Source organism: Cupressus sempervirens, chromosome 8, assembly GCF_028749045.1.
Source record: "Cupressus sempervirens isolate cs-2001-9-10 chromosome 8, ASM2874904v1, whole genome shotgun sequence".
Lineage (NCBI taxonomy): Eukaryota > Viridiplantae > Streptophyta > Pinopsida > Cupressales > Cupressaceae > Cupressus > Cupressus sempervirens.
In genome coordinates, this window is record NC_143125.1 from 556,433,258 (window position 1) to 556,447,143 (window position 13,886).

Below are 13,886 nucleotides of genomic sequence, written 5' to 3' on the forward strand. Positions count from 1 at the left end.
TAAAAGATGATGACCCTATCAAAGACAATAAACAATAATGTGAAAGGTTATTTCAATATAGTTAATACAAAGATTAACAACATAAAAGTATAATAAGTCAAACACATGCACATATATATAAAACTTTCCTTTAGATCACACAATACCTAGAGTCTAGCACACATAATTTCACAAATCTCATTGGAATTAAATTCAGCCCAATGATAGTTGTGGAATATTTAATAGAACTTCCATGCAGCTTTAGCAGATGTAAAATTGACAAATGGATAGCACAAATTACACCTATTTCTACAAAAACCACATCCAAATTAATCTTTATGTTAATTATACAAATTTAAAACTTAATAACTTAATTTGATACTCAATGAAAATTTAATATACTTGAAATCTACTGGCAAGTATATGAAATCTTATTTAGAGAGAGGTTCATCAACCTCTATAATATTCTGATTGCACTACATAGAGTTCCTATCGAGCAATTCTAGAATCATGTATAGGCTTCAAATAAATTCAATGCAAGAACTTTCACGTGGTTGACCATGATTAGTAGAGACTATTAAATTGTTCTCAAAACCAAGTGAAGCTTAATATTAACCTATGATTTCATGAAAACTATATTAGAATTCTTTTAGAATAACTGAGAGGGGGGGGGAGGGGGGGGAGGTGAATCAGTTATTCAAGGTCCAAATGCCCTATTAATACTTTTTTAATGAATCCATACCATTTTCATCTGTTCAAACTTAAATCAATCACATAAGCAAATTACTGTAAATCAACATGTAAAGATAAAACATTCAAGATCAACACATGACACAATGATTTACATGGAAACCCAATTTGGGAAAAACCACCAGTAACATGCTACTTGATTCTCACTCTTCTGAAGTGATGCCCTATTAAAAGCCTGCCCTGTTAAAGACTTACAACACACTGTTAAATGTGACCTTGTTAGAGGATTTCACCAAACTGTTAGGAATGGGCCTGGTTAAAGTTCTTTAGAACATTCACTTGGAATGTCACCCTGTTAAAAGATTTATCTAATGGTTGTTAAACCAACCTAAGCCCATAGGATTTATCTTACTGTTACAATTGCTAGAAAGTAACGATAATGGTCTTTTGATCTGACATAACTTACATTATACTTTGTAGATTTTAGATCACTCTTTTAGTTCAATCCTTATGCTTGGCTTCAATCACTTCAGCTCTGACTACTTGTTTCCCTCTCAAGCTTCATCTCCTTGAGTCTTATTACTCATTTTTCCAATGCAATCATTCTTGTGGTCGTCTATTTAAACAGAGTTCCTGTGCTTTCTTCTCCTTAGCACATTCTACATCACTTCATGCTTTTATGCTTGAACATGGCTCTCTCTCTCACTATCCCCTTTTTTTTTCATTAACTTATGTCTTCTTATATAGAAGTCTGATTTTCCTTTTGCCGCTCAATTTTTCCTTTGCAATCTTAGGGTTTCAAAATGGATTAGGTAGGATACAATGTATCTACCCCATATCTTGTTCTCTTCTAGAAACTTCGCCAGTTGTATCTTAAAAATGTTCTACATGGTGTTATGTGCTACCAACTCATCATTCTTATCTTCCTTTTCATTCACAAATTTCTAGATAACAACTTTGTCGGCTTAGATCTGACAAATCTTCGATTTCCAAAATAATGCAGCAACTCGGCATTATTGAGTTACTGGTGCTCGACACCTCTATGTTACTCAGCACCTATACCTACTCGGCACTTGGTTCTACTTGGCACTTGATTCTGCTCAGCACTTGATTCTGCTCGGCACTTGATTTTCCTCGGCACTTGGTTTTTCTTGGCACTTGATTATGCTTGGCACTTGGTTTTGCTTGGCACTTGGCTTTGCTCGGCACTTGGTTCTACTCGGCACTTGGTTCTGCTCAGCATCTAAACTTGCTCGACACTTTAATTAGGAATTTTCTCGACTCTTACTAGCTTGCTCGACTCCTTCTCTCTAATGAACTTAGTTTGAGCTTTACAAAAGACTTATCTAAAACCTTAGATCTTTGATATGTTTCAGTGTGCTCATTCTTTGTATCTTTTAGTATGTCATCCAATACACTATTTCATCAGTGGCTTAACTAATTCTTGTACTTCATTACAACATCATAACTTCAACCTTTCTCTAGGTGTTCTAGTTACATCTTATTGATTGCCTCCACCTTGACAATCAACTAATTGATAGTATTTGGATCACTAAAGCAATTGTCATCCCTGCAAGTAGCAAGTTTGATATCAATGACAAAAAAATGATTGAGGACATTCTTTACTAGTTCCATATATTATTCCAACAACTTTTTTATGATCATTTCAATCATTTCCAACAATCTCCCTCTTTGGCATTGATGGCAAACCAAACTCAACTAATCAATTCAGTTACCACCAAGATTGTATACGTTAGCTTGCTGCATTTTCACTACTGATCTGATATATCTCCCTCTTTCAAATATATCTCCCTCTTTCTTTGCATTGATCAATTTTTTGCATATTTCTCCCTCTTTGACATAAATGTCAAAGATGTAGCATCTTTATCATGCAAAATATAAGCTTTGGCTTCTTGTTGTTTTTCTCCCTCTATCACCATGCTTGTGACTGATTTGGAGTTTCTATTCCTGTTGTCATCCTTTGCATCAACCTGTTAATATTTCAATGATTTATTCCTGTTGATGCAAGGTAGCTTCCTTGTTGCCTTAAACTTCTTGAGTTAGGCGTATAACCCCCAACTTGCCTCTAAGATATTCATAGGCATCCTTGGGCAATGGTTTGATGAAGATATCTGCAATTTGTTCCTTTGTGTGAATGTATTCCAACTTCACTTGTTTGTCTTCTACCAATTCTTTGACATAATGATACTTGATTGCAATATGCTTAGTTTTTGCATGCATCACTAGATTTTTGGATATGTTTATAGCACTTGTATTATCACAATACAATATCACCGATTTTGTTACTTCTTCTTTCATTCCATTCAATAGATGAGTGAGCCATACAATGTTTGTACAATTGACTATAGCTGCCACATATTTTGATTCTGCAGTGGACTGGGATATACATGTTTGTTTCTTGCTAGTCCAGGTAACCAACCTTTTGCCTAGAAATAATGCACCTCCACTTGTGATTTTTCTGTCATCGATGTTTCCTCCCCAGTCTGCATCTATATATGCATTGAGTTCAAATTTTCCATTCTTTTTGTAGTATAGACCAAAGTCATCAGTCCCTTTGAGATATCTCATTATTCTTTCTACTACTATGAGATGATTTTCTTTAGGATTAGCAAAGAACCTAGCCACTATTCCAACTGCTAATGCTATGTCTAGTCTACTATGTACAACATATTATAGTTTTCCAATCATGGATTTGTACATTGTTTGATTGACTTCATCTGACTCATCATTTTTGGATAGTTTATTTCCTGTGGCCATTGGTGTGCTGACTGGTTTGGATTCCTCCAATCCAAATTTTTTAAGAATTTCTTTGATGTATTTTGATTGTGTAATAAATATTCCATGTTTGAGTTGATGTACTTGCAATCCAACAAAAAATTTGATTTCTCCAAACATAGACATCTCAAATTCATGTTTCATTTTTTCAGCAAAGCCTTTGCAAAGTACTTCCTTACCACCAAATACTATGTTATCCACAAAAATTTCAAATACAATAATGTCTTTACCTTCTTCAGCTTTGATGTACATGTTGCTATTATCATCAGTTCTTTCAAATCCAATTTGCACTAGATACTTGTGAAGTCTCTCATACCATGCTCTAGGTGCTTATTTCAAACCATAGAGTACTTTGTGTAACTTACACACCATATCCCTATTGTTTTCATTAACAAATCCTTCTGGTTGTTCAATGTAGAATTCTTCTTCTAGTATACCATTTAAGAAGGCGGATTTTACATCCATTTGATAGACTTTAAAATCTTTGTAGGCACCATATGCGAGTAATGTTCTTAGTCCTTCCATTCTAGCAACAAGAGCGAATGTTTTTCCATAGTCTATTCCTTCTTCTTGAGCATAACCCTTGCATACTAATCCGGCTTTGTTTCTAGTAATCTCACCATTCTCATCTAGTTTGTTTCTAAATACCCATTTGGTGCCAATCATATTCTTGTCATTTGGTTTAGGAACCAAACTCCAGGTTTTATTTTTTCTTATTTGATCAATTTCTTCTACCATAGCTTTATACTAGTCATCATCTTGTAATGCGCCATGTACTGTCTTGGGTTCAGATTGGCTAATCAGACATGATTCATGTCTTAGTATGTTCCTTGTCATTGGTCTTGCATCTTTGTCACCAATTATTTGTTCAGCAAGGTGATGTCTTTTCACATATTTGGATAATCTTGGCTCTGTCCTTGTTTCCATGATTGATCTTTCAGATTCAAGATCACTATGCACTTCATTGTCAGGTTGTTCTTCATCATGTATGCTATCTTTAGAATCAGATTGTGCATTTTCTTCATTCTGTAACTCGGCTTCTGAATCCAACTCAACATTCACTAGTTGTGAATCGACTGAAACTGACACTTGTTGTTGATTTTCAATTTTATTGACATCATCCTCATCAGCAGTCATTCCTTCATAAGAATATACAAAGATTCTGTATTCTTCCATTTTCTTTGGTATTTCAGCTTGGACTTCTATGTGCTCATCAAAATTTAAATTTGAACTTTCCACAATTTTGTTAGTGTTGATATTCAAACACTTATATGGCTTACTTCTAGTGGAGTAACCAAGAAATATACCTTCATCACATTTTGCATCAAATTTTCCATTTCTAACATCTTTAAGGATAAAACATTTGCAACCAAACACTTTGAAATTTTTTACATTTGGTGAGTTCAAAAGGTGTTGTATTTGTACCTTTCTTGACTTGTACTCGGTTCAGTGTATGAACAGCTACGCTTACAGCTTCTCTCCAGTATTTTAGAGCAACATTCTTTTCCATCATTAATGTTCTAGCACAATCAATTATAGATATGTTTCTTCTTTCAGCAATTCCATTCTGTGGGGGAGTTCTAGGAGCTGACGTTTGTCTTTAGATTCCATTGTCATTACAAAATATCTCGAATTCATTTGATGTAAATTCACCACCTCTATTTGATCATAGGCATTTCAAGCTTTTTCCAGTTTCCTTTTCAACTCTAGCCACATACCACTTAAACATTTGAAAAGCATCAGATTTTTGTTTTAAGAACATAACAGTCATCATCCTGGAATAGTCATCAACAAATAACACTATGTATTTATCTCCTCTATAGCTTTGTGTCATGCCCAAAAAAAATAAGGACAAAACACACAGAATTTTTTTTTTTGCTAATAAAGATAATGTTCTTGTGGTTAACTAAGATTAAGCAAGACAACATGGTCAAAAAAGTTTTAGGGTTTAACTATAATGGAACTAGTCATGTTCAATTGTTATGACCTAAAGGATGTTCTAATTAGTTAGGCTCGTACTACTAAATGAATAACTTGATTGTCGATACATTTTTAATACATTGCCCTAGGCTTAGTGTTATGAATTAACTTCTTTCGACTTCGTTAAACTTCAATCCAAAATTTAACTTAACTTAAAATTTTCTCCAACATACTTATAACCATCTAATAATTAGTTTATTGTTTACCATTAAAGTTGATGACAAGAGTAAATTCAATAACTCTATATTTTAATCTAAGCTTTATTTGAATTATCATAAATTTAAGCTCATATTAAGATTGATCTATAAAGCTCATAAGAGTATAGAACTACTTAATGAAATGTAAAAATTGTTCTAATCGAGATATTCAAATTTCACATTCAAAACCTTTAAATTGAAATGAATTTAATATTTTAACATTCAAATCCCTAATTAGTAATTACATTGTTACTTAACAATTAATAAATTAATTCCTAAAGCCATCAAAATTTCTAATCTAGTTTATAGATAACGCCATACTTAATTTAAAATATAACAATCTATAACTTAACTAAACATCTAAGATCCTAGCTTGAACACTAAAAATCCAGTAACCACAATCCTCATTCGAAAACTAACATGCATTTCCACTAACAAAACATAAAGATTAACTAGAACGCACTATGACTTATAAATTAACATAAATTAATTTTAATTTTAATTTTTAATTAACATGATCTACCACTACACTAGCAAGGTAACAATTAAATTTAACTCAAACAAATTTAAAACCTCCCTAGCTAAACTTCCTATTAACCCACAACTTCACTAACTAAAATTTAGAAATTCATCATCACAACTAACCTAATTAATCATGACTATTACTAAATAAAATCACAACTAACTCTAATTACTCTGAAACTTAGGAAGTTCAAAATATAACTAATCTAATCTAATACTCTTCTAAATTACCTACACCCTAGATTACCTACACCCTCCACCTTGCTAGCCAAGTGGCCTAGCCCCCTCCCACTTGGCTCCCTCCCATCCAATCGCACGTTGCCCAAGGCACCTCCCTGCTGTCCTTGGTCTGTCAACGCAGACCTGTCTTCCCCAATCCTTGCGTGAGCCGAGGCTTCCACAAGGAAGCTTGCGTGTGCGGGTGAAGGGTTTGGTGCAGTAGGTGGAAGGCAGGAATAAATGCCATTTCTTATAAAACATTTCCATAGCTCCCTCGTCGACTGTATGGTACGGTCTGCTGCGGACCCCCACACGCAGGTGGATACACATTTCCACATTTGTTTGTTAGTAGGGTTGGGTTGACAAGTTGGAAATGGGGGGGGGTAAAATAATTAATGCCAAAAGTTAGTGTGGTGAAAATTTTAAACCAAAATGAATTATTAAATTGTGTACATTACTTCTCACCACTTCAATCATTTTTATATACATATATGTGCATGAACTCTGAATAATTTTTTTTTTTTAATGGAGAATCTAGAAGAGTATATGCTCTGTTGTCTCATGAATTAAATCTGCTTGCACATACAATTTCCAGAGAGCAGTTTTGCTCCTGGGTGTGTATATTTCTTGTGTCAAGTTTCTTTTTTTTGAAGGCCAATTTAACTAAGTGCTAGCATAGATCCTTTGATATATATACATGCATCTTTATCTCAATAATGCATTCCAATCTAATGACAACATGAATTGTTACAACCAATATCAAAATTCCAAGGTTATGCAAGGGTATATTTGTGTCTTACATTTTATAATTTATGATTTTTTTGTTCACTACATCTCAATGGTGAATCTTCCTTCTATCTAAATTTAAGGAATACATGATCTTTACATCAATTGTTTATATTCAACACGAAAATTGGCTATGAAGGAGTGAGCTTGTAAATCTTATCAAGGAATCATGAACCTAAATTCAATAATAAAAAGAAAGGTGATGGATAATTCATCTCAAATTCAATTGTATCATTATTGTAACTTAACAATAAAAATGCTAGCTTGGTGATCACAATATAAGATTGAAATTATAACATGGTAATGTTCAACATTGGATTGAAACTTCAACACATCCAATTGTCTTTCACTATTATAATTGAAACTAATATTTTCCATTTCTAGACATTTACTATCATTCTAATTTTCTCACAACATATGCAAAATTGAAATCACATGAAATCAATACGAGGAAGGATTCATGATCGTATTCTTTCTCTATTATTCATCTTGGTTCAAGGCTCCATTGGGAAAGAACCAGTAAGAAAACTCAATATCTTTGCCACTACATCAAATTCAATTACAATTTACATGATATTACAATTCATTGAGTTTTCTTCAAGACTTTCACAAGAAACTTTTATCAAATGCCTTCGTTGCTTCAAGGGTAAGCATGAGAGATACAAGAAACAACATGGAGATAACACCACAAGGAGATAAGAAAGAAGAGCATACATTCCCACTCGATTGCACAATAGGTCCAACAATGAACCAATATAGGGGAAAGGTGGATTTTCTCAATAGGAGAAGTCTATCACCATACCTTCACTTAGCCCTTTCGGGGCTAAAACTTCAAGAATTTCCATTCTTTCACAAGGCCATTTCGAGGCTATATCCACAAGGATTTTCATTCTTTACCACATTCAAGAATTCTCAATAACAACAAGGTATGGGATGACAAGTAGGGGCCCATACACCCTACCCTTTCTCCCTCCTCTCTCCATGAGAGGAGACTCTACACTATTGAGGTCCAACTGATGCCCTTTCCCCAAGCATGGCCACTTCTTCCCTATCCAAGGGTGAGTGTTGCCAAATACATCCCCATGGAATTCTTTCAAAAACTATCAACACACCAAAAAAAAGCATATGAATATCATCCAAAAAGGAAACAAGATAAAATCCCTCCCAATACCACCCTCAACACACAAGCAAGGAATGCATATCTACACAATGTCTCCAACATGATTCAACAAGATTCAAAACATGAACACACACAAAGAACCATTCATGGAGTGAAGAACTCCTACCTTCATAAAAGAGTTATGGCAATGGTGGTTTGAGAAGAGCTTCCTTTTTTTCTTTCTTCAATCTTCAAGGCTTCCTCCAAAACTAGAGGATTGGGTGACAAAAAACTCAAGTTTCCTCAAAAGGCCTCTAAGTATGGTCTCTAACCCCACTAAGCTTCAAGTAACTCAAGATGGAGGTTTGGTTTCACTAACCCAAGTAAAGAGCAACCCATTTTCGAAATCAGCCTATAATAGGGTTTTTAAGAGACCCTAAGAGTCAACCTAGGAGGCTAAAGGGTTGGAAAGTACCCCCACCCATACCCTTACCCATAGGGGTACTTAAATTTAATGCTTCTAAGCTTTTAAAGGCTTATTAGGAATAATTAAAAGTTAGTAGAATAGTAAGATCAAATTACAACCTTTATAGAATTACAATATAAGATTAGCACAAGATTAACAAGAAATTTAACTCCGTTTCTTCCATTGGGTTATCTTGGCTGATTTTCCTGCACACTCATTGCACGCATCAGTAGGTCCAAAAATCACGTGCATAATGTGAATAACATGCTAAAGGAAATTATATATATAATTTAAAGCATCCACTTCTTGATAAATAGTTGTTTATCTAATTCTACTCATATTTCTAGCCTTTCGACTTGCATAACCAAATGTGTTAGCGTTGCATACATTTTCTTTCATCATTATACATATTTATAAGCATTAAATGTAAAAATCAACTAACTGAAGTAAGCATCACACATCGCAAAATAGCATAACAATGTTCAGTGTATCCAATAATGTTCTGACATGTCAGCATGAGTATCAAAATAACAATGTATCATAGGTGCTAGGATGGGTCGGGGTGAGGCCTCACACTTTGTATTTCAATTGGACCACATAAGCTAGTGTGAACTAACTCAAGTATCTCTTTAGATGTATAGTTTTTTCTTTTGAAACTTGATTTTATCATCTTTCCTAGCTGACATTTTTTGCACATGATATTATCAGGCTTCTTTAATTTTGGTAAACCTCTGACTTTCTTCATTCTACTAATGTTGACTAGATTGTCAAAGTTGACATGACATAATCTTCGATGCCATAACCATTCATCATCAAATTTTGCAAGTAGACAAGAAACATCATCCATATCAAGGTAAAACAAATTACTCTTTGTTTGTTCTCCTTTTCCTATTAGTTTACCATCATTGTCATAGATTTTTGCAATTTTGTTTTCAAATTCTACTTTGCAACCTACATTGCCTAATTGTGAGACACTCAGTAAATTGTAGTTTAATCCTTCAACATAGTATGCATTGTCACATGAAATTTGTTCTATGAGCTTAATGGAACCTTTTCCTTTGATTTGACATGGAGCATCATTGCCAAATCTAACACTATTTCCATCATACTGAGTAAAGTAAACAAACTTACTTTTGTCTCCTGTCATGTGATGTGGGCATCCACTGTCTATGATCCATCTGTCATTCTTGTTTATACATGTCACCGGTGCTTTGGCTTCTTCTTCATCAGATTGGTCCTTCATGGCTACATAAACAACTTCATCATCATTGTCATCAGAATTTTCTTCAACAATATAACACTTCTTACCTTTTTCTTTGTAATCTCTCTTGTCATCATCTCTTCTGTTCTTGTATTTGTTTCTTTCCTTGGAATCTTTTTTCTGTGGACATCTTGCAGTAATATGACCTAATTCATTGCAATTGAAACAAATGATAGGCATCTTACCTTTGAATTTTCCTTTGTCCCTGTGAAATCTTCTAGCGAGCAATGCTTCCAATTGTTCCACATCTTCCTCATCAGTGCTACTATCACTAGATACATACTTCATTTTTCTTCCTTTCCTTGATTTCACCTGTTCGACATCTTTCAGTGATAACTTGGCCTTAAAAGAAGATTCAACATTTTCAGGTTTGTAGTTGTCAAAGTTAGATAACTCAAATGCAGTGAGTCTACCTATTATACCTTCAAAGCTTAGATTATTTCTTGGTATACATCTTAGCTCTTGTATTGCTAATACTCTAATAGCATAGATAGGGAGCAAGGTTCTTAAGAACTTACTATTAATAGTATCTTCATCCAGTTGACCATTCAAGCATCTTATTGCACTTACCACTTCCTTTATTCTTGCACCATACTGAGCAGCATTCTCATTTTCTTCCATTTTCATGTCATCAAATTTTCCTCTGAGACTTTCTCTTTTTGCTCTTTGTACATTCTGATCTCCTCCATAGATGTCTGATAGGGCTTTCCACATTTTGAATGCAGTGTCACATCCTTTGATATCATCAAATTCAGCATAGCTAAGTGCAGAGGCAATTTCCAGCATTGTCTGGTTGTGTTCTTGCTTGTTTTTCATGTCTTCAGCAGTAGGAACACCTGTTGGATCTACATGTTTAGTGACAATTGAATTTTGGGCATAATCTCCTATGGATCCAAGATGTAGCTTCATCAAACTTTTCCATGCAATAAAATTGTCTTTGTTGAGCTTGGGAACTTCTCTCTTTGGCATTTTGATCTTTTCTGCTAGTAGTCCCTTTAAACTGAATCAGTAGTCAGGCTCTGATACCAATTGTTAGAATTCTTTTAGAATAACTGAGAGGGGGGGGGGGGGGGTGAATCAATTATTCAAGGTCCAAATTCCCTATTAATACCTTTTTAATGAATCCATACCCTTTTCATCTATTCAAACTTAAATTAGTCATATAAAAAAATTACTGTAAATCAACATGCAAAGATAAAACATTCAAGATCAACACATGACACAATGATTTACGTGGAAACCCAATTTTGGAAAAACCACCAGTAACATGCTACTTGATTCTCACTCTTTTGAAGTGATTCCTTGTTAAAATCCTACCCTGTTAAAGGCTTACAACACACTCTTAAATGTGACCTTGTTAAAGGATTTCACCAAACTATTAGGAATGGTCCTCGTTAAAGGTCTTTAGAACATTCACTTGGAATGTCACCCTGTTAAAGGATTTATCTAATGGCTGTTATTACAATTGCTAGAAAGTAACGATAATGGTTTTTTGATCTGACATAACTTACAACATACTTTGCAAATTTTAGATAACTCTTTCAGTTCAATCCTTATGCTTGGCTTCAATCACTTCAGCTCTGACTGCTTGTTTCCCTCTCAAGCTTCATCTCCTTGAATCTTATTACTCATTCTTCCAATGCAATCATTCTTGTGGTCATCTATTTAAACAGAGTTCCTGTGCTTTCTTCTCCTTGGCACATTCTATAGCACTTCATGCTTTTATGCTTGACCACAACTCTCTCTCTCACTATCCCCTCTTTTTTTCACTCTATTTTTTTTCATTAACTTATGTCTTCTTATATAAAAGTTTGATTTGCCTTTTGTCATTCAATTTTTCCTTTCCAATCTTAGGGTTTCAAAATGGATTAGGTAGGATACAATGTATCTACCCCATACCTTGTTCTCTTCTAGAAACTTCGCTAGTTGTATCTTAAAAATGTTCTACATGGTGTTATGTGCTACCAACTCATCATTCTTATCTTCTTTTTCATTTATAGATTTCTAGATAACAACTTTGTCAGCTTAGATCTGATGAATCTTCGATTTCCAAAATAATGCAACAACTTGGCATTATTGAGTTACTGGTGCTCAACACCTCTGTGTTACTTAGCACCTATACCTACTCAGAACTTGGTTCTGCTTGGCACTTGATTTTGTTTAGCACTTTATTTTGCTCGGCACTTGATTTTCCTTGGCACTTGGTTTTGCTTGGCACTTGATTATGCTCGGCACTTGGTTTTTCTCGGCACTTGGTTTTTCTCAGCACTTGGTTTTGCTCGATACTTGGTTCTGCTCGACACTTGGTTCTGCTGGACATCTGAACTTGCTCAACACTTTAACTAGGAATTTGCTCAGCTCTTACTAGCTTGCTCGGCTCCTTCTCTCTAATGAACTTAGTTTGAGCTTTACAAAAGACTTAGCTAAAACCTTAGATCTTTGATATGTTTTAGTGTGCTCATTCTTTGTATCTTTTAGTATGTCATCCAATACACTGTTTCATTAGTGGCTTAATTGATCCTTGTACTTCATTATAACATGATAACTTCAACCTTTCTCTAGGTGTTTTAGTTACATCTTATTAATTGCCTCCACCTTGACAATCAACTAATTGATAGTATTTGGATCACTAAAGCAATTGTCATCCCTACAAGTAGAAAGTTTGACATCAATGACAAAACAATGATTGAGGACATTCTTTACCAGTTCCATATATTATTCCAACAACTTTTCTTATGATCATTTCAATCACTTCCAACAAACTATCTATATGAATTTATTGTGTGCTATAAGAGCATAATAACTTTTCAACTTTCTCCACCACTTTTTTATATCTAATAATACCAGTCATTTCAATTGCAATGGCTAGCTATTGCTTCCACAACATTGTTCCTACAATCTATCACTATGGAAATGGATATATTTGATGGCTAGCTATTGGTCTCACAACATTTTTGTTGTATACACATTGCACATGCTTTTGGAAATGAGAATAGAGTAACTGAGAGGGGGAGGGGGTGAATCAGTTACTACAAAACTTTCCATAGTCCCTAAGATGTCTGAATATACCCTTGATCTGATTAATATAAAATGCTAAAACTTGATAATGTAGTAAATGATAAATATTAAGAACTGATATGTTATCATGCACAAAGTAATTCAGCAATTAAGAACACAAGAGACACCAGTTTTAACATGGAAACTCAATATGGGAAAAACCACCAATGTAACTAGATACTATTTTTCACTCTTCTAAAGTGAGTCCTATTAGGAGCCAACCCTGTTAAAGGTTACAAAAACACACTTTTAGGTGTGACCCTGTTAAAGGATTTAATCACCCTCTTAGGAGTGGCCTTGCTAGAGGTCTTTAGAACAATTCAACTGAATTGTCACCTTGTTAGAGGATTTATTGAATGGTTGTTAAACCAACTCTGTTAAGAGATTTTGAATTCACTATTACAATGGTTAGAAAGCAACAATGAAGTGACCTGATATAATGTACAGCTTATCTTTGCTGATTACAGATCTCTGTTATGCTTGACTGGATCCTTATTGATCAAATACAACTTTACAGCTCCTTCAACACATCTGATCCTTCATCAGACTTTGTTCAACGTTCGCCTTTTCATTTCATACTATACTTCACATTCATAACTTCTTTTTTTACAATCTCACATTTTAATTCATAACTGGAATGACCATATATATACCTTTCAGATTATCTTAGTCAGCTCAAATTATTGACTAATCAAACAATTACAACAGCCGGCTAGAAGTAATTAATTTGCAAATCCTTATACTGGATGACCCTGCACAATAAAATTTGTCCAAAAAATAATTCTTGTGTTGACTGACTGAGCTCGGTTAATACAGCGAACTTCGTGACAATCC